This window comes from Schistocerca serialis, unplaced genomic scaffold (assembly GCF_023864345.2).
Source record: "Schistocerca serialis cubense isolate TAMUIC-IGC-003099 unplaced genomic scaffold, iqSchSeri2.2 HiC_scaffold_1060, whole genome shotgun sequence".
NCBI lineage: Eukaryota > Metazoa > Arthropoda > Insecta > Orthoptera > Acrididae > Schistocerca > Schistocerca serialis.
In genome coordinates, this window is record NW_026047251.1 from 1 (window position 1) to 27,269 (window position 27,269).

Below are 27,269 nucleotides of genomic sequence, written 5' to 3' on the forward strand. Positions count from 1 at the left end.
TAGTTCGCAGTGCATTCGCACCATTCCTATCTCTGCTGTCCCCGTCCCGACTTGTCCCGACTTTGCTCGACTGCCGCTCGCTGCCGCTCGGGTCGTGGCCCATATGACAGTACAAGCACGACAAACATCTGCGAGACGGCCGTGGGCCTAACGGGCGTGTCCGAGACGCCGTTTGCGGCGGGTAGGGCAGCGCCGTGCCGTGGAAAGGTGCGAAAACAGGGACGCAGGACACAGGAGGGTCGCCAAAGCATCCATCTCTTCTAGCGACGAAAGAGAAATTTTTGTTTACAAATCTGCAGTCGTACAATGCAACAAAACAATAAGCCCTGACGTATTTCAGAACGTATCTGTCGGTTCGTACTGTTCTGTTATCTCCAGAGACTCTTTGGAAATCTTCCTTGGCACATTCTTCTTCGAGCTGAGGCCATTAATATCGTATCTTATGTTTATTACAGTCGTTTATTTTCAATTTTTTTTTGTTGGAACTTTGCACTGCTACGAAACAGTAGGAGGCCCTGGCTTATTTCAGATCACATCTGTCGATTCGTAGTGTTTCGTTATTGTCAAGGATTTCTTGGCACGTTTAAATTGCTGAAGGAAGCATCTTTGTCACAACGGAAAGGTAGTATGAAAAGAGGGCTGGCAGGGGTAGCGATGCAAAAAGGAGAAAATGTAAGGGATCCAACAGCACCTTTCTTTTTTTATTGGGCTGCCAGGGGTAGCGACATAATAACAAAAAAAAAGAAGGGAGCCAACAGCACCCGGGTTTCCCAGGCGGTCACCCATCCAAGTACTAACCGGGCCCAATGATGCTTAACTTCGGTGATCGGACGAGAACCGGTGCAATCATCATGGTATGGCCGTTGGCACTCATGTAATGTAGGAGCACGGCAGAATACGCGTTCGGCTTCTCTCCCAATACACAAAATGTTAGTTTTCCGCCGCATTTGACGAAAGCACTTCCTTCCGCAACAGCCAGCTCCTCGAGGACGGCGCGGGGGGCGCGCCCGGCGTCCCAGCGGAGCGACGGCCGAATTAGCGGGCGCACCGCCGCGTGTGTGAGACGCACTGCTGCTCGTTGCACGTCCTGTCATTCGCTGGGCGCGTGCAGCCTTCGACACTAGCGGAGGGCGCATCTTGTCCCTGGTGTCCAGCGGAGGGCCTGTGCGGGGTGTGGCAGTGTCGTGCTGGAGGGCGCCACTGGTAGCGATGTGGGCTTCCTCGCCTCGCCTCACACCAGGTGTCTGCGTAGTTCGCAGTGCATTCGCACCATTCCTATCTCTGTCCCCGTCCCGACTTGTCCCGACTTTGCTCGACTGCCGCTCGCTGCCGCTCGGGTCGTGGCCCATATGACAGTACAAGCACGACAAACATCTGCGAGACGGCCGTGGGCCTAACGGGCGTGTCCGAGACGCCGTTTGCGGCGGGTAGGGCAGCGCCGTGCCGTGGAAAGGTGCGAAAACAGGGACGCAGGACACAGGAGGGTCGCCAAAGCATCCATCTCTTCTAGCGACGAAAGAGAAATTTTTGTTTACAAATCTGCAGTCGTACAATGCAACAAAACAATAAGCCCTGACGTATTTCAGAACGTATCTGTCGGTTCGTACTGTTCTGTTATCTCCAGAGACTCTTTGGAAATCTTCCTTGGCACATTCTTCTTCGAGCTGAGGCCATTAATATCGTATCTTATGTTTATTACAGTCGTTTATTTTCAATTTTTTTTTGTTGGAACTTTGCACTGCTACGAAACAGTAGGAGGCCCTGGCTTATTTCAGATCACATCTGTCGATTCGTAGTGTTTCGTTATTGTCAAGGATTTCTTGGCACGTTTAAATTGCTGAAGGAAGCATCTTTGTCACAACGGAAAGGTAGTATGAAAAGAGGGCTGGCAGGGGTAGCGATGCAAAAAGGAGAAAATGTAAGGGATCCAACAGCACCTTTCTTTTTTTATTGGGCTGCCAGGGGTAGCGACATAATAACAAAAAAAAAGAAGGGAGCCAACAGCACCCGGGTTTCCCAGGCGGTCACCCATCCAAGTACTAACCGGGCCCAATGATGCTTAACTTCGGTGATCGGACGAGAACCGGTGCAATCATCATGGTATGGCCGTTGGCACTCATGTAATGTAGGAGCACGGCAGAATACGCGTTCGGCTTCTCTCCCAATACACAAAATGTTAGTTTTCCGCCGCATTTGACGAAAGCACTTCCTTCCGCAACAGCCAGCTCCTCGAGGACGGCGCGGGGGGCGCGCCCGGCGTCCCAGCGGAGCGACGGCCGAATTAGCGGGCGCACCGCCGCGTGTGTGAGACGCACTGCTGCTCGTTGCACGTCCTGTCATTCGCTGGGCGCGTGCAGCCTTCGACACTAGCGGAGGGCGCATCTTGTCCCTGGTGTCCAGCGGAGGGCCTGTGCGGGGTGTGGCAGTGTCGTGCTGGAGGGCGCCACTGGTAGCGATGTGGGCTTCCTCGCCTCGCCTCACACCAGGTGTCTGCGTAGTTCGCAGTGCATTCGCACCATTCCTATCTCTGTCCCCGTCCCGACTTGTCCCGACTTTGCTCGACTGCCGCTCGCTGCCGCTCGGGTCGTGGCCCATATGACAGTACAAGCACGACAAACATCTGCGAGACGGCCGTGGGCCTAACGGGCGTGTCCGAGACGCCGTTTGCGGCGGGTAGGGCAGCGCCGTGCCGTGGAAAGGTGCGAAAACAGGGACGCAGGACACAGGAGGGTCGCCAAAGCATCCATCTCTTCTAGCGACGAAAGAGAAATTTTTGTTTACAAATCTGCAGTCGTACAATGCAACAAAACAATAAGCCCTGACGTATTTCAGAACGTATCTGTCGGTTCGTACTGTTCTGTTATCTCCAGAGACTCTTTGGAAATCTTCCTTGGCACATTCTTCTTCGAGCTGAGGCCATTAATATCGTATCTTATGTTTATTACAGTCGTTTATTTTCAATTTTTTTTTGTTGGAACTTTGCACTGCTACGAAACAGTAGGAGGCCCTGGCTTATTTCAGATCACATCTGTCGATTCGTAGTGTTTCGTTATTGTCAAGGATTTCTTGGCACGTTTAAATTGCTGAAGGAAGCATCTTTGTCACAACGGAAAGGTAGTATGAAAAGAGGGCTGGCAGGGGTAGCGATGCAAAAAGGAGAAAATGTAAGGGATCCAACAGCACCTTTCTTTTTTTATTGGGCTGCCAGGGGTAGCGACATAATAACAAAAAAAAAGAAGGGAGCCAACAGCACCCGGGTTTCCCAGGCGGTCACCCATCCAAGTACTAACCGGGCCCAATGATGCTTAACTTCGGTGATCGGACGAGAACCGGTGCAATCATCATGGTATGGCCGTTGGCACTCATGTAATGTAGGAGCACGGCAGAATACGCGTTCGGCTTCTCTCCCAATACACAAAATGTTAGTTTTCCGCCGCATTTGACGAAAGCACTTCCTTCCGCAACAGCCAGCTCCTCGAGGACGGCGCGGGGGGCGCGCCCGGCGTCCCAGCGGAGCGACGGCCGAATTAGCGGGGCGCACCGCCGCGTGTGTGAGACGCACTGCTGCTCGTTGCACGTCCTGTCATTCGCTGGGCGCGTGCAGCCTTCGACACTAGCGGAGGGCGCATCTTGTCCCTGGTGTCCAGCGGAGGGCCTGTGCGGGGTGTGGCAGTGTCGTGCTGGAGGGCGCCACTGGTAGCGATGTGGGCTTCCTCGCCTCGCCTCACACCAGGTGTCTGCGTAGTTCGCAGTGCATTCGCACCATTCCTATCTCTGTCCCCGTCCCGACTTGTCCCGACTTTGCTCGACTGCCGCTCGCTGCCGCTCGGGTCGTGGCCCATATGACAGTACAAGCACGACAAACATCTGCGAGACGGCCGTGGGCCTAACGGGCGTGTCCGAGACGCCGTTTGCGGCGGGTAGGGCAGCGCCGTGCCGTGGAAAGGTGCGAAAACAGGGACGCAGGACACAGGAGGGTCGCCAAAGCATCCATCTCTTCTAGCGACGAAAGAGAAATTTTTGTTTACAAATCTGCAGTCGTACAATGCAACAAAACAATAAGCCCTGACGTATTTCAGAACGTATCTGTCGGTTCGTACTGTTCTGTTATCTCCAGAGACTCTTTGGAAATCTTCCTTGGCACATTCTTCTTCGAGCTGAGGCCATTAATATCGTATCTTATGTTTATTACAGTCGTTTATTTTCAATTTTTTTTTGTTGGAACTTTGCACTGCTACGAAACAGTAGGAGGCCCTGGCTTATTTCAGATCACATCTGTCGATTCGTAGTGTTTCGTTATTGTCAAGGATTTCTTGGCACGTTTAAATTGCTGAAGGAAGCATCTTTGTCACAACGGAAAGGTAGTATGAAAAGAGGGCTGGCAGGGGTAGCGATGCAAAAAGGAGAAAATGTAAGGGATCCAACAGCACCTTTCTTTTTTTATTGGGCTGCCAGGGGGTAGCGACATAATAACAAAAAAAAAGAAGGGAGCCAACAGCACCCGGGTTTCCCAGGCGGTCACCCATCCAAGTACTAACCGGGCCCAATGATGCTTAACTTCGGTGATCGGACGAGAACCGGTGCAATCATCATGGTATGGCCGTTGGCACTCATGTAATGTAGGAGCACGGCAGAATACGCGTTCGGCTTCTCTCCCAATACACAAAATGTTAGTTTTCCGCCGCATTTGACGAAAGCACTTCCTTCCGCAACAGCCAGCTCCTCGAGGACGGCGCGGGGGGCGCGCCCGGCGTCCCAGCGGAGCGACGGCCGAATTAGCGGGCGCACCGCCGCGTGTGTGAGACGCACTGCTGCTCGTTGCACGTCCTGTCATTCGCTGGGCGCGTGCAGCCTTCGACACTAGCGGAGGGCGCATCTTGTCCCTGGTGTCCAGCGGAGGGCCTGTGCGGGGTGTGGCAGTGTCGTGCTGGAGGGCGCCACTGGTAGCGATGTGGGCTTCCTCGCCTCGCCTCACACCAGGTGTCTGCGTAGTTCGCAGTGCATTCGCACCATTCCTATCTCTGTCCCCGTCCCGACTTGTCCCGACTTTGCTCGACTGCCGCTCGCTGCCGCTCGGGTCGTGGCCCATATGACAGTACAAGCACGACAAACATCTGCGAGACGGCCGTGGGCCTAACGGGCGTGTCCGAGACGCCGTTTGCGGCGGGTAGGGCAGCGCCGTGCCGTGGAAAGGTGCGAAAACAGGGACGCAGGACACAGGAGGGTCGCCAAAGCATCCATCTCTTCTAGCGACGAAAGAGAAATTTTTGTTTACAAATCTGCAGTCGTACAATGCAACAAAACAATAAGCCCTGACGTATTTCAGAACGTATCTGTCGGTTCGTACTGTTCTGTTATCTCCAGAGACTCTTTGGAAATCTTCCTTGGCACATTCTTCTTCGAGCTGAGGCCATTAATATCGTATCTTATGTTTATTACAGTCGTTTATTTTCAATTTTTTTTTGTTGGAACTTTGCACTGCTACGAAACAGTAGGAGGCCCTGGCTTATTTCAGATCACATCTGTCGATTCGTAGTGTTTCGTTATTGTCAAGGATTTCTTGGCACGTTTAAATTGCTGAAGGAAGCATCTTTGTCACAACGGAAAGGTAGTATGAAAAGAGGGCTGGCAGGGGTAGCGATGCAAAAAGGAGAAAATGTAAGGGATCCAACAGCACCTTTCTTTTTTTATTGGGCTGCCAGGGGTAGCGACATAATAACAAAAAAAAAGAAGGGAGCCAACAGCACCCGGGTTTCCCAGGCGGTCACCCATCCAAGTACTAACCGGGCCCAATGATGCTTAACTTCGGTGATCGGACGAGAACCGGTGCAATCATCATGGTATGGCCGTTGGCACTCATGTAATGTAGGAGCACGGCAGAATACGCGTTCGGCTTCTCTCCCAATACACAAAATGTTAGTTTTCCGCCGCATTTGACGAAAGCACTTCCTTCCGCAACAGCCAGCTCCTCGAGGACGGCGCGGGGGGCGCGCCCGGCGTCCCAGCGGAGCGACGGCCGAATTAGCGGGCGCACCGCCGCGTGTGTGAGACGCACTGCTGCTCGTTGCACGTCCTGTCATTCGCTGGGCGCGTGCAGCCTTCGACACTAGCGGAGGGCGCATCTTGTCCCTGGTGTCCAGCGGAGGGCCTGTGCGGGGTGTGGCAGTGTCGTGCTGGAGGGCGCCACTGGTAGCGATGTGGGCTTCCTCGCCTCGCCTCACACCAGGTGTCTGCGTAGTTCGCAGTGCATTCGCACCATTCCTATCTCTGTCCCCGTCCCGACTTGTCCCGACTTTGCTCGACTGCCGCTCGCTGCCGCTCGGGTCGTGGCCCATATGACAGTACAAGCACGACAAACATCTGCGAGACGGCCGTGGGCCTAACGGGCGTGTCCGAGACGCCGTTTGCGGCGGGTAGGGCAGCGCCGTGCCGTGGAAAGGTGCGAAAACAGGGACGCAGGACACAGGAGGGTCGCCAAAGCATCCATCTCTTCTAGCGACGAAAGAGAAATTTTTGTTTACAAATCTGCAGTCGTACAATGCAACAAAACAATAAGCCCTGACGTATTTCAGAACGTATCTGTCGGTTCGTACTGTTCTGTTATCTCCAGAGACTCTTTGGAAATCTTCCTTGGCACATTCTTCTTCGAGCTGAGGCCATTAATATCGTATCTTATGTTTATTACAGTCGTTTATTTTCAATTTTTTTTTGTTGGAACTTTGCACTGCTACGAAACAGTAGGAGGCCCTGGCTTATTTCAGATCACATCTGTCGATTCGTAGTGTTTCGTTATTGTCAAGGATTTCTTGGCACGTTTAAATTGCTGAAGGAAGCATCTTTGTCACAACGGAAAGGTAGTATGAAAAGAGGGCTGGCAGGGGTAGCGATGCAAAAAGGAGAAAATGTAAGGGATCCAACAGCACCTTTCTTTTTTTATTGGGCTGCCAGGGGTAGCGACATAATAACAAAAAAAAAGAAGGGAGCCAACAGCACCCGGGTTTCCCAGGCGGTCACCCATCCAAGTACTAACCGGGCCCAATGATGCTTAACTTCGGTGATCGGACGAGAACCGGTGCAATCATCATGGTATGGCCGTTGGCACTCATGTAATGTAGGAGCACGGCAGAATACGCGTTCGGCTTCTCTCCCAATACACAAAATGTTAGTTTTCCGCCGCATTTGACGAAAGCACTTCCTTCCGCAACAGCCAGCTCCTCGAGGACGGCGCGGGGGGCGCGCCCGGCGTCCCAGCGGAGCGACGGCCGAATTAGCGGGCGCACCGCCGCGTGTGTGAGACGCACTGCTGCTCGTTGCACGTCCTGTCATTCGCTGGGCGCGTGCAGCCTTCGACACTAGCGGAGGGCGCATCTTGTCCCTGGTGTCCAGCGGAGGGCCTGTGCGGGGTGTGGCAGTGTCGTGCTGGAGGGCGCCACTGGTAGCGATGTGGGCTTCCTCGCCTCGCCTCACACCAGGTGTCTGCGTAGTTCGCAGTGCATTCGCACCATTCCTATCTCTGTCCCCGTCCCGACTTGTCCCGACTTTGCTCGACTGCCGCTCGCTGCCGCTCGGGTCGTGGCCCATATGACAGTACAAGCACGACAAACATCTGCGAGACGGCCGTGGGCCTAACGGGCGTGTCCGAGACGCCGTTTGCGGCGGGTAGGGCAGCGCCGTGCCGTGGAAAGGTGCGAAAACAGGGACGCAGGACACAGGAGGGTCGCCAAAGCATCCATCTCTTCTAGCGACGAAAGAGAAATTTTTGTTTACAAATCTGCAGTCGTACAATGCAACAAAACAATAAGCCCTGACGTATTTCAGAACGTATCTGTCGGTTCGTACTGTTCTGTTATCTCCAGAGACTCTTTGGAAATCTTCCTTGGCACATTCTTCTTCGAGCTGAGGCCATTAATATCGTATCTTATGTTTATTACAGTCGTTTATTTTCAATTTTTTTTTGTTGGAACTTTGCACTGCTACGAAACAGTAGGAGGCCCTGGCTTATTTCAGATCACATCTGTCGATTCGTAGTGTTTCGTTATTGTCAAGGATTTCTTGGCACGTTTAAATTGCTGAAGGAAGCATCTTTGTCACAACGGAAAGGTAGTATGAAAAGAGGGCTGGCAGGGGTAGCGATGCAAAAAGGAGAAAATGTAAGGGATCCAACAGCACCTTTCTTTTTTTATTGGGCTGCCAGGGGTAGCGACATAATAACAAAAAAAAAGAAGGGAGCCAACAGCACCCGGGTTTCCCAGGCGGTCACCCATCCAAGTACTAACCGGGCCCAATGATGCTTAACTTCGGTGATCGGACGAGAACCGGTGCAATCATCATGGTATGGCCGTTGGCACTCATGTAATGTAGGAGCACGGCAGAATACGCGTTCGGCTTCTCTCCCAATACACAAAATGTTAGTTTTCCGCCGCATTTGACGAAAGCACTTCCTTCCGCAACAGCCAGCTCCTCGAGGACGGCGCGGGGGGCGCGCCCGGCGTCCCAGCGGAGCGACGGCCGAATTAGCGGGCGCACCGCCGCGTGTGTGAGACGCACTGCTGCTCGTTGCACGTCCTGTCATTCGCTGGGCGCGTGCAGCCTTCGACACTAGCGGAGGGCGCATCTTGTCCCTGGTGTCCAGCGGAGGGCCTGTGCGGGGTGTGGCAGTGTCGTGCTGGAGGGCGCCACTGGTAGCGATGTGGGCTTCCTCGCCTCGCCTCACACCAGGTGTCTGCGTAGTTCGCAGTGCATTCGCACCATTCCTATCTCTGTCCCCGTCCCGACTTGTCCCGACTTTGCTCGACTGCCGCTCGCTGCCGCTCGGGTCGTGGCCCATATGACAGTACAAGCACGACAAACATCTGCGAGACGGCCGTGGGCCTAACGGGCGTGTCCGAGACGCCGTTTGCGGCGGGTAGGGCAGCGCCGTGCCGTGGAAAGGTGCGAAAACAGGGACGCAGGACACAGGAGGGTCGCCAAAGCATCCATCTCTTCTAGCGACGAAAGAGAAATTTTTGTTTACAAATCTGCAGTCGTACAATGCAACAAAACAATAAGCCCTGACGTATTTCAGAACGTATCTGTCGGTTCGTACTGTTCTGTTATCTCCAGAGACTCTTTGGAAATCTTCCTTGGCACATTCTTCTTCGAGCTGAGGCCATTAATATCGTATCTTATGTTTATTACAGTCGTTTATTTTCAATTTTTTTTTGTTGGAACTTTGCACTGCTACGAAACAGTAGGAGGCCCTGGCTTATTTCAGATCACATCTGTCGATTCGTAGTGTTTCGTTATTGTCAAGGATTTCTTGGCACGTTTAAATTGCTGAAGGAAGCATCTTTGTCACAACGGAAAGGTAGTATGAAAAGAGGGCTGGCAGGGGTAGCGATGCAAAAAGGAGAAAATGTAAGGGATCCAACAGCACCTTTCTTTTTTTATTGGGCTGCCAGGGGTAGCGACATAATAACAAAAAAAAAGAAGGGAGCCAACAGCACCCGGGTTTCCCAGGCGGTCACCCATCCAAGTACTAACCGGGCCCAATGATGCTTAACTTCGGTGATCGGACGAGAACCGGTGCAATCATCATGGTATGGCCGTTGGCACTCATGTAATGTAGGAGCACGGCAGAATACGCGTTCGGCTTCTCTCCCAATACACAAAATGTTAGTTTTCCGCCGCATTTGACGAAAGCACTTCCTTCCGCAACAGCCAGCTCCTCGAGGACGGCGCGGGGGGCGCGCCCGGCGTCCCAGCGGAGCGACGGCCGAATTAGCGGGCGCACCGCCGCGTGTGTGAGACGCACTGCTGCTCGTTGCACGTCCTGTCATTCGCTGGGCGCGTGCAGCCTTCGACACTAGCGGAGGGCGCATCTTGTCCCTGGTGTCCAGCGGAGGGCCTGTGCGGGGTGTGGCAGTGTCGTGCTGGAGGGCGCCACTGGTAGCGATGTGGGCTTCCTCGCCTCGCCTCACACCAGGTGTCTGCGTAGTTCGCAGTGCATTCGCACCATTCCTATCTCTGTCCCCGTCCCGACTTGTCCCGACTTTGCTCGACTGCCGCTCGCTGCCGCTCGGGTCGTGGCCCATATGACAGTACAAGCACGACAAACATCTGCGAGACGGCCGTGGGCCTAACGGGCGTGTCCGAGACGCCGTTTGCGGCGGGTAGGGCAGCGCCGTGCCGTGGAAAGGTGCGAAAACAGGGACGCAGGACACAGGAGGGTCGCCAAAGCATCCATCTCTTCTAGCGACGAAAGAGAAATTTTTGTTTACAAATCTGCAGTCGTACAATGCAACAAAACAATAAGCCCTGACGTATTTCAGAACGTATCTGTCGGTTCGTACTGTTCTGTTATCTCCAGAGACTCTTTGGAAATCTTCCTTGGCACATTCTTCTTCGAGCTGAGGCCATTAATATCGTATCTTATGTTTATTACAGTCGTTTATTTTCAATTTTTTTTTGTTGGAACTTTGCACTGCTACGAAACAGTAGGAGGCCCTGGCTTATTTCAGATCACATCTGTCGATTCGTAGTGTTTCGTTATTGTCAAGGATTTCTTGGCACGTTTAAATTGCTGAAGGAAGCATCTTTGTCACAACGGAAAGGTAGTATGAAAAGAGGGCTGGCAGGGGTAGCGATGCAAAAAGGAGAAAATGTAAGGGATCCAACAGCACCTTTCTTTTTTTATTGGGCTGCCAGGGGTAGCGACATAATAACAAAAAAAAAGAAGGGAGCCAACAGCACCCGGGTTTCCCAGGCGGTCACCCATCCAAGTACTAACCGGGCCCAATGATGCTTAACTTCGGTGATCGGACGAGAACCGGTGCAATCATCATGGTATGGCCGTTGGCACTCATGTAATGTAGGAGCACGGCAGAATACGCGTTCGGCTTCTCTCCCAATACACAAAATGTTAGTTTTCCGCCGCATTTGACGAAAGCACTTCCTTCCGCAACAGCCAGCTCCTCGAGGACGGCGCGGGGGGCGCGCCCGGCGTCCCAGCGGAGCGACGGCCGAATTAGCGGGCGCACCGCCGCGTGTGTGAGACGCACTGCTGCTCGTTGCACGTCCTGTCATTCGCTGGGCGCGTGCAGCCTTCGACACTAGCGGAGGGCGCATCTTGTCCCTGGTGTCCAGCGGAGGGCCTGTGCGGGGTGTGGCAGTGTCGTGCTGGAGGGCGCCACTGGTAGCGATGTGGGCTTCCTCGCCTCGCCTCACACCAGGTGTCTGCGTAGTTCGCAGTGCATTCGCACCATTCCTATCTCTGTCCCCGTCCCGACTTGTCCCGACTTTGCTCGACTGCCGCTCGCTGCCGCTCGGGTCGTGGCCCATATGACAGTACAAGCACGACAAACATCTGCGAGACGGCCGTGGGCCTAACGGGCGTGTCCGAGACGCCGTTTGCGGCGGGTAGGGCAGCGCCGTGCCGTGGAAAGGTGCGAAAACAGGGACGCAGGACACAGGAGGGTCGCCAAAGCATCCATCTCTTCTAGCGACGAAAGAGAAATTTTTGTTTACAAATCTGCAGTCGTACAATGCAACAAAACAATAAGCCCTGACGTATTTCAGAACGTATCTGTCGGTTCGTACTGTTCTGTTATCTCCAGAGACTCTTTGGAAATCTTCCTTGGCACATTCTTCTTCGAGCTGAGGCCATTAATATCGTATCTTATGTTTATTACAGTCGTTTATTTTCAATTTTTTTTTGTTGGAACTTTGCACTGCTACGAAACAGTAGGAGGCCCTGGCTTATTTCAGATCACATCTGTCGATTCGTAGTGTTTCGTTATTGTCAAGGATTTCTTGGCACGTTTAAATTGCTGAAGGAAGCATCTTTGTCACAACGGAAAGGTAGTATGAAAAGAGGGCTGGCAGGGGTAGCGATGCAAAAAGGAGAAAATGTAAGGGATCCAACAGCACCTTTCTTTTTTTATTGGGCTGCCAGGGGTAGCGACATAATAACAAAAAAAAAGAAGGGAGCCAACAGCACCCGGGTTTCCCAGGCGGTCACCCATCCAAGTACTAACCGGGCCCAATGATGCTTAACTTCGGTGATCGGACGAGAACCGGTGCAATCATCATGGTATGGCCGTTGGCACTCATGTAATGTAGGAGCACGGCAGAATACGCGTTCGGCTTCTCTCCCAATACACAAAATGTTAGTTTTCCGCCGCATTTGACGAAAGCACTTCCTTCCGCAACAGCCAGCTCCTCGAGGACGGCGCGGGGGGCGCGCCCGGCGTCCCAGCGGAGCGACGGCCGAATTAGCGGGCGCACCGCCGCGTGTGTGAGACGCACTGCTGCTCGTTGCACGTCCTGTCATTCGCTGGGCGCGTGCAGCCTTCGACACTAGCGGAGGGCGCATCTTGTCCCTGGTGTCCAGCGGAGGGCCTGTGCGGGGTGTGGCAGTGTCGTGCTGGAGGGCGCCACTGGTAGCGATGTGGGCTTCCTCGCCTCGCCTCACACCAGGTGTCTGCGTAGTTCGCAGTGCATTCGCACCATTCCTATCTCTGTCCCCGTCCCGACTTGTCCCGACTTTGCTCGACTGCCGCTCGCTGCCGCTCGGGTCGTGGCCCATATGACAGTACAAGCACGACAAACATCTGCGAGACGGCCGTGGGCCTAACGGGCGTGTCCGAGACGCCGTTTGCGGCGGGTAGGGCAGCGCCGTGCCGTGGAAAGGTGCGAAAACAGGGACGCAGGACACAGGAGGGTCGCCAAAGCATCCATCTCTTCTAGCGACGAAAGAGAAATTTTTGTTTACAAATCTGCAGTCGTACAATGCAACAAAACAATAAGCCCTGACGTATTTCAGAACGTATCTGTCGGTTCGTACTGTTCTGTTATCTCCAGAGACTCTTTGGAAATCTTCCTTGGCACATTCTTCTTCGAGCTGAGGCCATTAATATCGTATCTTATGTTTATTACAGTCGTTTATTTTCAATTTTTTTTTGTTGGAACTTTGCACTGCTACGAAACAGTAGGAGGCCCTGGCTTATTTCAGATCACATCTGTCGATTCGTAGTGTTTCGTTATTGTCAAGGATTTCTTGGCACGTTTAAATTGCTGAAGGAAGCATCTTTGTCACAACGGAAAGGTAGTATGAAAAGAGGGCTGGCAGGGGTAGCGATGCAAAAAGGAGAAAATGTAAGGGATCCAACAGCACCTTTCTTTTTTTATTGGGCTGCCAGGGGTAGCGACATAATAACAAAAAAAAAGAAGGGAGCCAACAGCACCCGGGTTTCCCAGGCGGTCACCCATCCAAGTACTAACCGGGCCCAATGATGCTTAACTTCGGTGATCGGACGAGAACCGGTGCAATCATCATGGTATGGCCGTTGGCACTCATGTAATGTAGGAGCACGGCAGAATACGCGTTCGGCTTCTCTCCCAATACACAAAATGTTAGTTTTCCGCCGCATTTGACGAAAGCACTTCCTTCCGCAACAGCCAGCTCCTCGAGGACGGCGCGGGGGGCGCGCCCGGCGTCCCAGCGGAGCGACGGCCGAATTAGCGGGCGCACCGCCGCGTGTGTGAGACGCACTGCTGCTCGTTGCACGTCCTGTCATTCGCTGGGCGCGTGCAGCCTTCGACACTAGCGGAGGGCGCATCTTGTCCCTGGTGTCCAGCGGAGGGCCTGTGCGGGGTGTGGCAGTGTCGTGCTGGAGGGCGCCACTGGTAGCGATGTGGGCTTCCTCGCCTCGCCTCACACCAGGTGTCTGCGTAGTTCGCAGTGCATTCGCACCATTCCTATCTCTGTCCCCGTCCCGACTTGTCCCGACTTTGCTCGACTGCCGCTCGCTGCCGCTCGGGTCGTGGCCCATATGACAGTACAAGCACGACAAACATCTGCGAGACGGCCGTGGGCCTAACGGGCGTGTCCGAGACGCCGTTTGCGGCGGGTAGGGCAGCGCCGTGCCGTGGAAAGGTGCGAAAACAGGGACGCAGGACACAGGAGGGTCGCCAAAGCATCCATCTCTTCTAGCGACGAAAGAGAAATTTTTGTTTACAAATCTGCAGTCGTACAATGCAACAAAACAATAAGCCCTGACGTATTTCAGAACGTATCTGTCGGTTCGTACTGTTCTGTTATCTCCAGAGACTCTTTGGAAATCTTCCTTGGCACATTCTTCTTCGAGCTGAGGCCATTAATATCGTATCTTATGTTTATTACAGTCGTTTATTTTCAATTTTTTTTTGTTGGAACTTTGCACTGCTACGAAACAGTAGGAGGCCCTGGCTTATTTCAGATCACATCTGTCGATTCGTAGTGTTTCGTTATTGTCAAGGATTTCTTGGCACGTTTAAATTGCTGAAGGAAGCATCTTTGTCACAACGGAAAGGTAGTATGAAAAGAGGGCTGGCAGGGGTAGCGATGCAAAAAGGAGAAAATGTAAGGGATCCAACAGCACCTTTCTTTTTTTATTGGGCTGCCAGGGGTAGCGACATAATAACAAAAAAAAAGAAGGGAGCCAACAGCACCCGGGTTTCCCAGGCGGTCACCCATCCAAGTACTAACCGGGCCCAATGATGCTTAACTTCGGTGATCGGACGAGAACCGGTGCAATCATCATGGTATGGCCGTTGGCACTCATGTAATGTAGGAGCACGGCAGAATACGCGTTCGGCTTCTCTCCCAATACACAAAATGTTAGTTTTCCGCCGCATTTGACGAAAGCACTTCCTTCCGCAACAGCCAGCTCCTCGAGGACGGCGCGGGGGGCGCGCCCGGCGTCCCAGCGGAGCGACGGCCGAATTAGCGGGCGCACCGCCGCGTGTGTGAGACGCACTGCTGCTCGTTGCACGTCCTGTCATTCGCTGGGCGCGTGCAGCCTTCGACACTAGCGGAGGGCGCATCTTGTCCCTGGTGTCCAGCGGAGGGCCTGTGCGGGGTGTGGCAGTGTCGTGCTGGAGGGCGCCACTGGTAGCGATGTGGGCTTCCTCGCCTCGCCTCACACCAGGTGTCTGCGTAGTTCGCAGTGCATTCGCACCATTCCTATCTCTGTCCCCGTCCCGACTTGTCCCGACTTTGCTCGACTGCCGCTCGCTGCCGCTCGGGTCGTGGCCCATATGACAGTACAAGCACGACAAACATCTGCGAGACGGCCGTGGGCCTAACGGGCGTGTCCGAGACGCCGTTTGCGGCGGGTAGGGCAGCGCCGTGCCGTGGAAAGGTGCGAAAACAGGGACGCAGGACACAGGAGGGTCGCCAAAGCATCCATCTCTTCTAGCGACGAAAGAGAAATTTTTGTTTACAAATCTGCAGTCGTACAATGCAACAAAACAATAAGCCCTGACGTATTTCAGAACGTATCTGTCGGTTCGTACTGTTCTGTTATCTCCAGAGACTCTTTGGAAATCTTCCTTGGCACATTCTTCTTCGAGCTGAGGCCATTAATATCGTATCTTATGTTTATTACAGTCGTTTATTTTCAATTTTTTTTTGTTGGAACTTTGCACTGCTACGAAACAGTAGGAGGCCCTGGCTTATTTCAGATCACATCTGTCGATTCGTAGTGTTTCGTTATTGTCAAGGATTTCTTGGCACGTTTAAATTGCTGAAGGAAGCATCTTTGTCACAACGGAAAGGTAGTATGAAAAGAGGGCTGGCAGGGGTAGCGATGCAAAAAGGAGAAAATGTAAGGGATCCAACAGCACCTTTCTTTTTTTATTGGGCTGCCAGGGGTAGCGACATAATAACAAAAAAAAAGAAGGGAGCCAACAGCACCCGGGTTTCCCAGGCGGTCACCCATCCAAGTACTAACCGGGCCCAATGATGCTTAACTTCGGTGATCGGACGAGAACCGGTGCAATCATCATGGTATGGCCGTTGGCACTCATGTAATGTAGGAGCACGGCAGAATACGCGTTCGGCTTCTCTCCCAATACACAAAATGTTAGTTTTCCGCCGCATTTGACGAAAGCACTTCCTTCCGCAACAGCCAGCTCCTCGAGGACGGCGCGGGGGGCGCGCCCGGCGTCCCAGCGGAGCGACGGCCGAATTAGCGGGCGCACCGCCGCGTGTGTGAGACGCACTGCTGCTCGTTGCACGTCCTGTCATTCGCTGGGCGCGTGCAGCCTTCGACACTAGCGGAGGGCGCATCTTGTCCCTGGTGTCCAGCGGAGGGCCTGTGCGGGGTGTGGCAGTGTCGTGCTGGAGGGCGCCACTGGTAGCGATGTGGGCTTCCTCGCCTCGCCTCACACCAGGTGCCTGCGTAGTTCGCAGTGCATTCGCACCATTCCTATCTCTGTCCCCGTCCCGACTTGTCCCGACTTTGCTCGACTGCCGCTCGCTGCCGCTCGGGTCGTGGCCCATATGACAGTACAAGCACGACAAACATCTGCGAGACGGCCGTGGGCCTAACGGGCGTGTCCGAGACGCCGTTTGCGGCGGGTAGGGCAGCGCCGTGCCGTGGAAAGGTGCGAAAACAGGGACGCAGGACACAGGAGGGTCGCCAAAGCATCCATCTCTTCTAGCGACGAAAGAGAAATTTTTGTTTACAAATCTGCAGTCGTACAATGCAACAAAACAATAAGCCCTGACGTATTTCAGAACGTATCTGTCGGTTCGTACTGTTCTGTTATCTCCAGAGACTCTTTGGAAATCTTCCTTGGCACATTCTTCTTCGAGCTGAGGCCATTAATATCGTATCTTATGTTTATTACAGTCGTTTATTTTCAATTTTTTTTTGTTGGAACTTTGCACTGCTACGAAACAGTAGGAGGCCCTGGCTTATTTCAGATCACATCTGTCGATTCGTAGTGTTTCGTTATTGTCAAGGATTTCTTGGCACGTTTAAATTGCTGAAGGAAGCATCTTTGTCACAACGGAAAGGTAGTATGAAAAGAGGGCTGGCAGGGGTAGCGATGCAAAAAGGAGAAAATGTAAGGGATCCAACAGCACCTTTCTTTTTTTATTGGGCTGCCAGGGGTAGCGACATAATAACAAAAAAAAAGAAGGGAGCCAACAGCACCCGGGTTTCCCAGGCGGTCACCCATCCAAGTACTAACCGGGCCCAATGATGCTTAACTTCGGTGATCGGACGAGAACCGGTGCAATCATCATGGTATGGCCGTTGGCACTCATGTAATGTAGGAGCACGGCAGAATACGCGTTCGGCTTCTCTCCCAATACACAAAATGTTAGTTTTCCGCCGCATTTGACGAAAGCACTTCCTTCCGCAACAGCCAGCTCCTCGAGGACGGCGCGGGGGGCGCGCCCGGCGTCCCAGCGGAGCGACGGCCGAATTAGCGGGCGCACCGCCGCGTGTGTGAGACGCACTGCTGCTCGTTGCACGTCCTGTCATTCGCTGGGCGCGTGCAGCCTTCGACACTAGCGGAGGGCGCATCTTGTCCCTGGTGTCCAGCGGAGGGCCTGTGCGGGGTGTGGCAGTGTCGTGCTGGAGGGCGCCACTGGTAGCGATGTGGGCTTCCTCGCCTCGCCTCACACCAGGTGTCTGCGTAGTTCGCAGTGCATTCGCACCATTCCTATCTCTGTCCCCGTCCCGACTTGTCCCGACTTTGCTCGACTGCCGCTCGCTGCCGCTCGGGTCGTGGCCCATATGACAGTACAAGCACGACAAACATCTGCGAGACGGCCGTGGGCCTAACGGGCGTGTCCGAGACGCCGTTTGCGGCGGGTAGGGCAGCGCCGTGCCGTGGAAAGGTGCGAAAACAGGGACGCAGGACACAGGAGGGTCGCCAAAGCATCCATCTCTTCTAGCGACGAAAGAGAAATTTTTGTTTACAAATCTGCAGTCGTACAATGCAACAAAACAATAAGCCCTGACGTATTTCAGAACGTATCTGTCGGTTCGTACTGTTCTGTTATCTCCAGAGACTCTTTGGAAATCTTCCTTGGCACATTCTTCTTCGAGCTGAGGCCATTAATATCGTATCTTATGTTTATTACAGTCGTTTATTTTCAATTTTTTTTTGTTGGAACTTTGCACTGCTACGAAACAGTAGGAGGCCCTGGCTTATTTCAGATCACATCTGTCGATTCGTAGTGTTTCGTTATTGTCAAGGATTTCTTGGCACGTTTAAATTGCTGAAGGAAGCATCTTTGTCACAACGGAAAGGTAGTATGAAAAGAGGGCTGGCAGGGGTAGCGATGCAAAAAGGAGAAAATGTAAGGGATCCAACAGCACCTTTCTTTTTTTATTGGGCTGCCAGGGGTAGCGACATAATAACAAAAAAAAAGAAGGGAGCCAACAGCACCCGGGTTTCCCAGGCGGTCACCCATCCAAGTACTAACCGGGCCCAATGATGCTTAACTTCGGTGATCGGACGAGAACCGGTGCAATCATCATGGTATGGCCGTTGGCACTCATGTAATGTAGGAGCACGGCAGAATACGCGTTCGGCTTCTCTCCCAATACACAAAATGTTAGTTTTCCGCCGCATTTGACGAAAGCACTTCCTTCCGCAACAGCCAGCTCCTCGAGGACGGCGCGGGGGGCGCGCCCGGCGTCCCAGCGGAGCGACGGCCGAATTAGCGGGCGCACCGCCGCGTGTGTGAGACGCACTGCTGCTCGTTGCACGTCCTGTCATTCGCTGGGCGCGTGCAGCCTTCGACACTAGCGGAGGGCGCATCTTGTCCCTGGTGTCCAGCGGAGGGCCTGTGCGGGGTGTGGCAGTGTCGTGCTGGAGGGCGCCACTGGTAGCGATGTGGGCTTCCTCGCCTCGCCTCACACCAGGTGTCTGCGTAGTTCGCAGTGCATTCGCACCATTCCTATCTCTGTCCCCGTCCCGACTTGTCCCGACTTTGCTCGACTGCCGCTCGCTGCCGCTCGGGTCGTGGCCCATATGACAGTACAAGCACGACAAACATCTGCGAGACGGCCGTGGGCCTAACGGGCGTGTCCGAGACGCCGTTTGCGGCGGGTAGGGCAGCGCCGTGCCGTGGAAAGGTGCGAAAACAGGGACGCAGGACACAGGAGGGTCGCCAAAGCATCCATCTCTTCTAGCGACGAAAGAGAAATTTTTGTTTACAAATCTGCAGTCGTACAATGCAACAAAACAATAAGCCCTGACGTATTTCAGAACGTATCTGTCGGTTCGTACTGTTCTGTTATCTCCAGAGACTCTTTGGAAATCTTCCTTGGCACATTCTTCTTCGAGCTGAGGCCATTAATATCGTATCTTATGTTTATTACAGTCGTTTATTTTCAATTTTTTTTTGTTGGAACTTTGCACTGCTACGAAACAGTAGGAGGCCCTGGCTTATTTCAGATCACATCTGTCGATTCGTAGTGTTTCGTTATTGTCAAGGATTTCTTGGCACGTTTAAATTGCTGAAGGAAGCATCTTTGTCACAACGGAAAGGTAGTATGAAAAGAGGGCTGGCAGGGGTAGCGATGCAAAAAGGAGAAAATGTAAGGGATCCAACAGCACCTTTCTTTTTTTATTGGGCTGCCAGGGGTAGCGACATAATAACAAAAAAAAAGAAGGGAGCCAACAGCACCCGGGTTTCCCAGGCGGTCACCCATCCAAGTACTAACCGGGCCCAATGATGCTTAACTTCGGTGATCGGACGAGAACCGGTGCAATCATCATGGTATGGCCGTTGGCACTCATGTAATGTAGGAGCACGGCAGAATACGCGTTCGGCTTCTCTCCCAATACACAAAATGTTAGTTTTCCGCCGCATTTGACGAAAGCACTTCCTTCCGCAACAGCCAGCTCCTCGAGGACGGCGCGGGGGGCGCGCCCGGCGTCCCAGCGGAGCGACGGCCGAATTAGCGGGCGCACCGCCGCGTGTGTGAGACGCACTGCTGCTCGTTGCACGTCCTGTCATTCGCTGGGCGCGTGCAGCCTTCGACACTAGCGGAGGGCGCATCTTGTCCCTGGTGTCCAGCGGAGGGCCTGTGCGGGGTGTGGCAGTGTCGTGCTGGAGGGCGCCACTGGTAGCGATGTGGGCTTCCTCGCCTCGCCTCACACCAGGTGTCTGCGTAGTTCGCAGTGCATTCGCACCATTCCTATCTCTGTCCCCGTCCCGACTTGTCCCGACTTTGCTCGACTGCCGCTCGCTGCCGCTCGGGTCGTGGCCCATATGACAGTACAAGCACGACAAACATCTGCGAGACGGCCGTGGGCCTAACGGGCGTGTCCGAGACGCCGTTTGCGGCGGGTAGGGCAGCGCCGTGCCGTGGAAAGGTGCGAAAACAGGGACGCAGGACACAGGAGGGTCGCCAAAGCATCCATCTCTTCTAGCGACGAAAGAGAAATTTTTGTTTACAAATCTGCAGTCGTACAATGCAACAAAACAATAAGCCCTGACGTATTTCAGAACGTATCTGTCGGTTCGTACTGTTCTGTTATCTCCAGAGACTCTTTGGAAATCTTCCTTGGCACATTCTTCTTCGAGCTGAGGCCATTAATATCGTATCTTATGTTTATTACAGTCGTTTATTTTCAATTTTTTTTTGTTGGAACTTTGCACTGCTACGAAACAGTAGGAGGCCCTGGCTTATTTCAGATCACATCTGTCGATTCGTAGTGTTTCGTTATTGTCAAGGATTTCTTGGCACGTTTAAATTGCTGAAGGAAGCATCTTTGTCACAACGGAAAGGTAGTATGAAAAGAGGGCTGGCAGGGGTAGCGATGCAAAAAGGAGAAAATGTAAGGGATCCAACAGCACCTTTCTTTTTTTATTGGGCTGCCAGGGGTAGCGACATAATAACAAAAAAAAAGAAGGGAGCCAACAGCACCCGGGTTTCCCAGGCGGTCACCCATCCAAGTACTAACCGGGCCCAATGATGCTTAACTTCGGTGATCGGACGAGAACCGGTGCAATCATCATGGTATGGCCGTTGGCACTCATGTAATGTAGGAGCACGGCAGAATACGCGTTCGGCTTCTCTCCCAATACACAAAATGTTAGTTTTCCGCCGCATTTGACGAAAGCACTTCCTTCCGCAACAGCCAGCTCCTCGAGGACGGCGCGGGGGGCGCGCCCGGCGTCCCAGCGGAGCGACGGCCGAATTAGCGGGCGCACCGCCGCGTGTGTGAGACGCACTGCTGCTCGTTGCACGTCCTGTCATTCGCTGGGCGCGTGCAGCCTTCGACACTAGCGGAGGGCGCATCTTGTCCCTGGTGTCCAGCGGAGGGCCTGTGCGGGGTGTGGCAGTGTCGTGCTGGAGGGCGCCACTGGTAGCGATGTGGGCTTCCTCGCCTCGCCTCACACCAGGTGTCTGCGTAGTTCGCAGTGCATTCGCACCATTCCTATCTCTGTCCCCGTCCCGACTTGTCCCGACTTTGCTCGACTGCCGCTCGCTGCCGCTCGGGTCGTGGCCCATATGACAGTACAAGCACGACAAACATCTGCGAGACGGCCGTGGGCCTAACGGGCGTGTCCGAGACGCCGTTTGCGGCGGGTAGGGCAGCGCCGTGCCGTGGAAAGGTGCGAAAACAGGGACGCAGGACACAGGAGGGTCGCCAAAGCATCCATCTCTTCTAGCGACGAAAGAGAAATTTTTGTTTACAAATCTGCAGTCGTACAATGCAACAAAACAATAAGCCCTGACGTATTTCAGAACGTATCTGTCGGTTCGTACTGTTCTGTTATCTCCAGAGACTCTTTGGAAATCTTCCTTGGCACATTCTTCTTCGAGCTGAGGCCATTAATATCGTATCTTATGTTTATTACAGTCGTTTATTTTCAATTTTTTTTTGTTGGAACTTTGCACTGCTACGAAACAGTAGGAGGCCCTGGCTTATTTCAGATCACATCTGTCGATTCGTAGTGTTTCGTTATTGTCAAGGATTTCTTGGCACGTTTAAATTGCTGAAGGAAGCATCTTTGTCACAACGGAAAGGTAGTATGAAAAGAGGGCTGGCAGGGGTAGCGATGCAAAAAGGAGAAAATGTAAGGGATCCAACAGCACCTTTCTTTTTTTATTGGGCTGCCAGGGGTAGCGACATAATAACAAAAAAAGAGAAGGGAGCCAACAGCACCCGGGTTTCCCAGGCGGTCACCCATCCAAGTACTAACCGGGCCCAATGATGCTTAACTTCGGTGATCGGACGAGAACCGGTGCAATCATCATGGTATGGCCGTTGGCACTCATGTAATGTAGGAGCACGGCAGAATACGCGTTCGGCTTCTCTCCCAATACACAAAATGTTAGTTTTCCGCCGCATTTGACGAAAGCACTTCCTTCCGCAACAGCCAGCTCCTCGAGGACGGCGCGGGGGGCGCGCCCGGCGTCCCAGCGGAGCGACGGCCGAATTAGCGGGCGCACCGCCGCGTGTGTGAGACGCACTGCTGCTCGTTGCACGTCCTGTCATTCGCTGGGCGCGTGCAGCCTTCGACACTAGCGGAGGGCGCATCTTGTCCCTGGTGTCCAGCGGAGGGCCTGTGCGGGGTGTGGCAGTGTCGTGCTGGAGGGCGCCACTGGTAGCGATGTGGGCTTCCTCGCCTCGCCTCACACCAGGTGTCTGCGTAGTTCGCAGTGCATTCGCACCATTCCTATCTCTGTCCCCGTCCCGACTTGTCCCGACTTTGCTCGACTGCCGCTCGCTGCCGCTCGGGTCGTGGCCCATATGACAGTACAAGCACGACAAACATCTGCGAGACGGCCGTGGGCCTAACGGGCGTGTCCGAGACGCCGTTTGCGGCGGGTAGGGCAGCGCCGTGCCGTGGAAAGGTGCGAAAACAGGGACGCAGGACACAGGAGGGTCGCCAAAGCATCCATCTCTTCTAGCGACGAAAGAGAAATTTTTGTTTACAAATCTGCAGTCGTACAATGCAACAAAACAATAAGCCCTGACGTATTTCAGAACGTATCTGTCGGTTCGTACTGTTCTGTTATCTCCAGAGACTCTTTGGAAATCTTCCTTGGCACATTCTTCTTCGAGCTGAGGCCATTAATATCGTATCTTATGTTTATTACAGTCGTTTATTTTCAATTTTTTTTTGTTGGAACTTTGCACTGCTACGAAACAGTAGGAGGCCCTGGCTTATTTCAGATCACATCTGTCGATTCGTAGTGTTTCGTTATTGTCAAGGATTTCTTGGCACGTTTAAATTGCTGAAGGAAGCATCTTTGTCACAACGGAAAGGTAGTATGAAAAGAGGGCTGGCAGGGGTAGCGATGCAAAAAGGAGAAAATGTAAGGGATCCAACAGCACCTTTCTTTTTTTATTGGGCTGCCAGGGGTAGCGACATAATAACAAAAAAAAAGAAGGGAGCCAACAGCACCCGGGTTTCCCAGGCGGTCACCCATCCAAGTACTAACCGGGCCCAATGATGCTTAACTTCGGTGATCGGACGAGAACCGGTGCAATCATCATGGTATGGCCGTTGGCACTCATGTAATGTAGGAGCACGGCAGAATACGCGTTCGGCTTCTCTCCCAATACACAAAATGTTAGTTTTCCGCCGCATTTGACGAAAGCACTTCCTTCCGCAACAGCCAGCTCCTCGAGGACGGCGCGGGGGGCGCGCCCGGCGTCCCAGCGGAGCGACGGCCGAATTAGCGGGCGCACCGCCGCGTGTGTGAGACGCACTGCTGCTCGTTGCACGTCCTGTCATTCGCTGGGCGCGTGCAGCCTTCGACACTAGCGGAGGGCGCATCTTGTCCCTGGTGTCCAGCGGAGGGCCTGTGCGGGGTGTGGCAGTGTCGTGCTGGAGGGCGCCACTGGTAGCGATGTGGGCTTCCTCGCCTCGCCTCACACCAGGTGTCTGCGTAGTTCGCAGTGCATTCGCACCATTCCTATCTCTGTCCCCGTCCCGACTTGTCCCGACTTTGCTCGACTGCCGCTCGCTGCCGCTCGGGTCGTGGCCCATATGACAGTACAAGCACGACAAACATCTGCGAGACGGCCGTGGGCCTAACGGGCGTGTCCGAGACGCCGTTTGCGGCGGGTAGGGCAGCGCCGTGCCGTGGAAAGGTGCGAAAACAGGGACGCAGGACACAGGAGGGTCGCCAAAGCATCCATCTCTTCTAGCGACGAAAGAGAAATTTTTGTTTACAAATCTGCAGTCGTACAATGCAACAAAACAATAAGCCCTGACGTATTTCAGAACGTATCTGTCGGTTCGTACTGTTCTGTTATCTCCAGAGACTCTTTGGAAATCTTCCTTGGCACATTCTTCTTCGAGCTGAGGCCATTAATATCGTATCTTATGTTTATTACAGTCGTTTATTTTCAATTTTTTTTTGTTGGAACTTTGCACTGCTACGAAACAGTAGGAGGCCCTGGCTTATTTCAGATCACATCTGTCGATTCGTAGTGTTTCGTTATTGTCAAGGATTTCTTGGCACGTTTAAATTGCTGAAGGAAGCATCTTTGTCACAACGGAAAGGTAGTATGAAAAGAGGGCTGGCAGGGGTAGCGATGCAAAAAGGAGAAAATGTAAGGGATCCAACAGCACCTTTCTTTTTTTATTGGGCTGCCAGGGGTAGCGACATAATAACAAAAAAAAAGAAGGGAGCCAACAGCACCCGGGTTTCCCAGGCGGTCACCCATCCAAGTACTAACCGGGCCCAATGATGCTTAACTTCGGTGATCGGACGAGAACCGGTGCAATCATCATGGTATGGCCGTTGGCACTCATGTAATGTAGGAGCACGGCAGAATACGCGTTCGGCTTCTCTCCCAATACACAAAATGTTAGTTTTCCGCCGCATTTGACGAAAGCACTTCCTTCCGCAACAGCCAGCTCCTCGAGGACGGCGCGGGGGGCGCGCCCGGCGTCCCAGCGGAGCGACGGCCGAATTAGCGGGCGCACCGCCGCGTGTGTGAGACGCACTGCTGCTCGTTGCACGTCCTGTCATTCGCTGGGCGCGTGCAGCCTTCGACACTAGCGGAGGGCGCATCTTGTCCCTGGTGTCCAGCGGAGGGCCTGTGCGGGGTGTGGCAGTGTCGTGCTGGAGGGCGCCACTGGTAGCGATGTGGGCTTCCTCGCCTCGCCTCACACCAGGTGTCTGCGTAGTTCGCAGTGCATTCGCACCATTCCTATCTCTGTCCCCGTCCCGACTTGTCCCGACTTTGCTCGACTGCCGCTCGCTGCCGCTCGGGTCGTGGCCCATATGACAGTACAAGCACGACAAACATCTGCGAGACGGCCGTGGGCCTAACGGGCGTGTCCGAGACGCCGTTTGCGGCGGGTAGGGCAGCGCCGTGCCGTGGAAAGGTGCGAAAACAGGGACGCAGGACACAGGAGGGTCGCCAAAGCATCCATCTCTTCTAGCGACGAAAGAGAAATTTTTGTTTACAAATCTGCAGTCGTACAATGCAACAAAACAATAAGCCCTGACGTATTTCAGAACGTATCTGTCGGTTCGTACTGTTCTGTTATCTCCAGAGACTCTTTGGAAATCTTCCTTGGCACATTCTTCTTCGAGCTGAGGCCATTAATATCGTATCTTATGTTTATTACAGTCGTTTATTTTCAATTTTTTTTTGTTGGAACTTTGCACTGCTACGAAACAGTAGGAGGCCCTGGCTTATTTCAGATCACATCTGTCGATTCGTAGTGTTTCGTTATTGTCAAGGATTTCTTGGCACGTTTAAATTGCTGAAGGAAGCATCTTTGTCACAACGGAAAGGTAGTATGAAAAGAGGGCTGGCAGGGGTAGCGATGCAAAAAGGAGAAAATGTAAGGGATCCAACAGCACCTTTCTTTTTTTATTGGGCTGCCAGGGGTAGCGACATAATAACAAAAAAAAAGAAGGGAGCCAACAGCACCCGGGTTTCCCAGGCGGTCACCCATCCAAGTACTAACCGGGCCCAATGATGCTTAACTTCGGTGATCGGACGAGAACCGGTGCAATCATCATGGTATGGCCGTTGGCACTCATGTAATGTAGGAGCACGGCAGAATACGCGTTCGGCTTCTCTCCCAATACACAAAATGTTAGTTTTCCGCCGCATTTGACGAAAGCACTTCCTTCCGCAACAGCCAGCTCCTCGAGGACGGCGCGGGGGGCGCGCCCGGCGTCCCAGCGGAGCGACGGCCGAATTAGCGGGCGCACCGCCGCGTGTGTGAGACGCACTGCTGCTCGTTGCACGTCCTGTCATTCGCTGGGCGCGTGCAGCCTTCGACACTAGCGGAGGGCGCATCTTGTCCCTGGTGTCCAGCGGAGGGCCTGTGCGGGGTGTGGCAGTGTCGTGCTGGAGGGCGCCACTGGTAGCGATGTGGGCTTCCTCGCCTCGCCTCACACCAGGTGTCTGCGTAGTTCGCAGTGCATTCGCACCATTCCTATCTCTGTCCCCGTCCCGACTTGTCCCGACTTTGCTCGACTGCCGCTCGCTGCCGCTCGGGTCGTGGCCCATATGACAGTACAAGCACGACAAACATCTGCGAGACGGCCGTGGGCCTAACGGGCGTGTCCGAGACGCCGTTTGCGGCGGGTAGGGCAGCGCCGTGCCGTGGAAAGGTGCGAAAACAGGGACGCAGGACACAGGAGGGTCGCCAAAGCATCCATCTCTTCTAGCGACGAAAGAGAAATTTTTGTTTACAAATCTGCAGTCGTACAATGCAACAAAACAATAAGCCCTGACGTATTTCAGAACGTATCTGTCGGTTCGTACTGTTCTGTTATCTCCAGAGACTCTTTGGAAATCTTCCTTGGCACATTCTTCTTCGAGCTGAGGCCATTAATATCGTATCTTATGTTTATTACAGTCGTTTATTTTCAATTTTTTTTTGTTGGAACTTTGCACTGCTACGAAACAGTAGGAGGCCCTGGCTTATTTCAGATCACATCTGTCGATTCGTAGTGTTTCGTTATTGTCAAGGATTTCTTGGCACGTTTAAATTGCTGAAGGAAGCATCTTTGTCACAACGGAAAGGTAGTATGAAAAGAGGGCTGGCAGGGGTAGCGATGCAAAAAGGAGAAAATGTAAGGGATCCAACAGCACCTTTCTTTTTTTATTGGGCTGCCAGGGGTAGCGACATAATAACAAAAAAAAAGAAGGGAGCCAACAGCACCCGGGTTTCCCAGGCGGTCACCCATCCAAGTACTAACCGGGCCCAATGATGCTTAACTTCGGTGATCGGACGAGAACCGGTGCAATCATCATGGTATGGCCGTTGGCACTCATGTAATGTAGGAGCACGGCAGAATACGCGTTCGGCTTCTCTCCCAATACACAAAATGTTAGTTTTCCGCCGCATTTGACGAAAGCACTTCCTTCCGCAACAGCCAGCTCCTCGAGGACGGCGCGGGGGGCGCGCCCGGCGTCCCAGCGGAGCGACGGCCGAATTAGCGGGCGCACCGCCGCGTGTGTGAGACGCACTGCTGCTCGTTGCACGTCCTGTCATTCGCTGG

The 27,269-nt window shown here is 53.5% G+C and overlaps 22 non-coding genes across 22 annotated transcripts; all 22 read right to left on the minus strand.

Moving 5' to 3' along the window:
• Positions 1 to 749: 749 nt before the first annotated feature.
• On the minus strand, positions 750 to 868 carry LOC126430804 (5S ribosomal RNA). Its single transcript, XR_007577325.1, has one exon. It is a non-coding gene; the product is annotated as a 5S ribosomal RNA (ribosomal RNA).
• Positions 869 to 1,995: 1,127 nt separating this feature from the next.
• On the minus strand, positions 1,996 to 2,114 carry LOC126430816 (5S ribosomal RNA). The gene has a single exon (XR_007577336.1). It is a non-coding gene; the product is annotated as a 5S ribosomal RNA (ribosomal RNA).
• A 1,127-nt stretch (positions 2,115 to 3,241) lies between these two features.
• LOC126430825 (5S ribosomal RNA) lies at positions 3,242 to 3,360 on the minus strand. The gene has a single exon (XR_007577344.1). It is a non-coding gene; the product is annotated as a 5S ribosomal RNA (ribosomal RNA).
• Positions 3,361 to 4,489: 1,129 nt separating this feature from the next.
• On the minus strand, positions 4,490 to 4,608 carry LOC126430826 (5S ribosomal RNA). The gene has a single exon (XR_007577345.1). It is a non-coding gene; the product is annotated as a 5S ribosomal RNA (ribosomal RNA).
• Positions 4,609 to 5,735: 1,127 nt separating this feature from the next.
• On the minus strand, positions 5,736 to 5,854 carry LOC126430827 (5S ribosomal RNA). The gene has a single exon (XR_007577346.1). It is a non-coding gene; the product is annotated as a 5S ribosomal RNA (ribosomal RNA).
• A 1,127-nt stretch (positions 5,855 to 6,981) lies between these two features.
• LOC126430805 (5S ribosomal RNA) lies at positions 6,982 to 7,100 on the minus strand. The gene has a single exon (XR_007577326.1). It is a non-coding gene; the product is annotated as a 5S ribosomal RNA (ribosomal RNA).
• A 1,127-nt stretch (positions 7,101 to 8,227) lies between these two features.
• LOC126430806 (5S ribosomal RNA) lies at positions 8,228 to 8,346 on the minus strand. Its single transcript, XR_007577327.1, has one exon. It is a non-coding gene; the product is annotated as a 5S ribosomal RNA (ribosomal RNA).
• Positions 8,347 to 9,473: 1,127 nt separating this feature from the next.
• LOC126430807 (5S ribosomal RNA) lies at positions 9,474 to 9,592 on the minus strand. The gene has a single exon (XR_007577328.1). It is a non-coding gene; the product is annotated as a 5S ribosomal RNA (ribosomal RNA).
• A 1,127-nt stretch (positions 9,593 to 10,719) lies between these two features.
• LOC126430808 (5S ribosomal RNA) lies at positions 10,720 to 10,838 on the minus strand. The gene has a single exon (XR_007577329.1). It is a non-coding gene; the product is annotated as a 5S ribosomal RNA (ribosomal RNA).
• Positions 10,839 to 11,965: 1,127 nt separating this feature from the next.
• LOC126430810 (5S ribosomal RNA) lies at positions 11,966 to 12,084 on the minus strand. The gene has a single exon (XR_007577330.1). It is a non-coding gene; the product is annotated as a 5S ribosomal RNA (ribosomal RNA).
• Positions 12,085 to 13,211: 1,127 nt separating this feature from the next.
• On the minus strand, positions 13,212 to 13,330 carry LOC126430811 (5S ribosomal RNA). Its single transcript, XR_007577331.1, has one exon. It is a non-coding gene; the product is annotated as a 5S ribosomal RNA (ribosomal RNA).
• Positions 13,331 to 14,457: 1,127 nt separating this feature from the next.
• LOC126430812 (5S ribosomal RNA) lies at positions 14,458 to 14,576 on the minus strand. The gene has a single exon (XR_007577332.1). It is a non-coding gene; the product is annotated as a 5S ribosomal RNA (ribosomal RNA).
• A 1,127-nt stretch (positions 14,577 to 15,703) lies between these two features.
• On the minus strand, positions 15,704 to 15,822 carry LOC126430813 (5S ribosomal RNA). The gene has a single exon (XR_007577333.1). It is a non-coding gene; the product is annotated as a 5S ribosomal RNA (ribosomal RNA).
• Positions 15,823 to 16,949: 1,127 nt separating this feature from the next.
• On the minus strand, positions 16,950 to 17,068 carry LOC126430814 (5S ribosomal RNA). Its single transcript, XR_007577334.1, has one exon. It is a non-coding gene; the product is annotated as a 5S ribosomal RNA (ribosomal RNA).
• A 1,127-nt stretch (positions 17,069 to 18,195) lies between these two features.
• On the minus strand, positions 18,196 to 18,314 carry LOC126430815 (5S ribosomal RNA). The gene has a single exon (XR_007577335.1). It is a non-coding gene; the product is annotated as a 5S ribosomal RNA (ribosomal RNA).
• A 1,127-nt stretch (positions 18,315 to 19,441) lies between these two features.
• Positions 19,442 to 19,560, minus strand: LOC126430817 (5S ribosomal RNA). Its single transcript, XR_007577337.1, has one exon. It is a non-coding gene; the product is annotated as a 5S ribosomal RNA (ribosomal RNA).
• A 1,127-nt stretch (positions 19,561 to 20,687) lies between these two features.
• Positions 20,688 to 20,806, minus strand: LOC126430818 (5S ribosomal RNA). The gene has a single exon (XR_007577338.1). It is a non-coding gene; the product is annotated as a 5S ribosomal RNA (ribosomal RNA).
• A 1,127-nt stretch (positions 20,807 to 21,933) lies between these two features.
• LOC126430819 (5S ribosomal RNA) lies at positions 21,934 to 22,052 on the minus strand. Its single transcript, XR_007577339.1, has one exon. It is a non-coding gene; the product is annotated as a 5S ribosomal RNA (ribosomal RNA).
• Positions 22,053 to 23,179: 1,127 nt separating this feature from the next.
• On the minus strand, positions 23,180 to 23,298 carry LOC126430821 (5S ribosomal RNA). The gene has a single exon (XR_007577340.1). It is a non-coding gene; the product is annotated as a 5S ribosomal RNA (ribosomal RNA).
• Positions 23,299 to 24,425: 1,127 nt separating this feature from the next.
• Positions 24,426 to 24,544, minus strand: LOC126430822 (5S ribosomal RNA). Its single transcript, XR_007577341.1, has one exon. It is a non-coding gene; the product is annotated as a 5S ribosomal RNA (ribosomal RNA).
• Positions 24,545 to 25,671: 1,127 nt separating this feature from the next.
• On the minus strand, positions 25,672 to 25,790 carry LOC126430823 (5S ribosomal RNA). Its single transcript, XR_007577342.1, has one exon. It is a non-coding gene; the product is annotated as a 5S ribosomal RNA (ribosomal RNA).
• A 1,127-nt stretch (positions 25,791 to 26,917) lies between these two features.
• LOC126430824 (5S ribosomal RNA) lies at positions 26,918 to 27,036 on the minus strand. Its single transcript, XR_007577343.1, has one exon. It is a non-coding gene; the product is annotated as a 5S ribosomal RNA (ribosomal RNA).
• Positions 27,037 to 27,269: the final 233 nt, after the last annotated feature.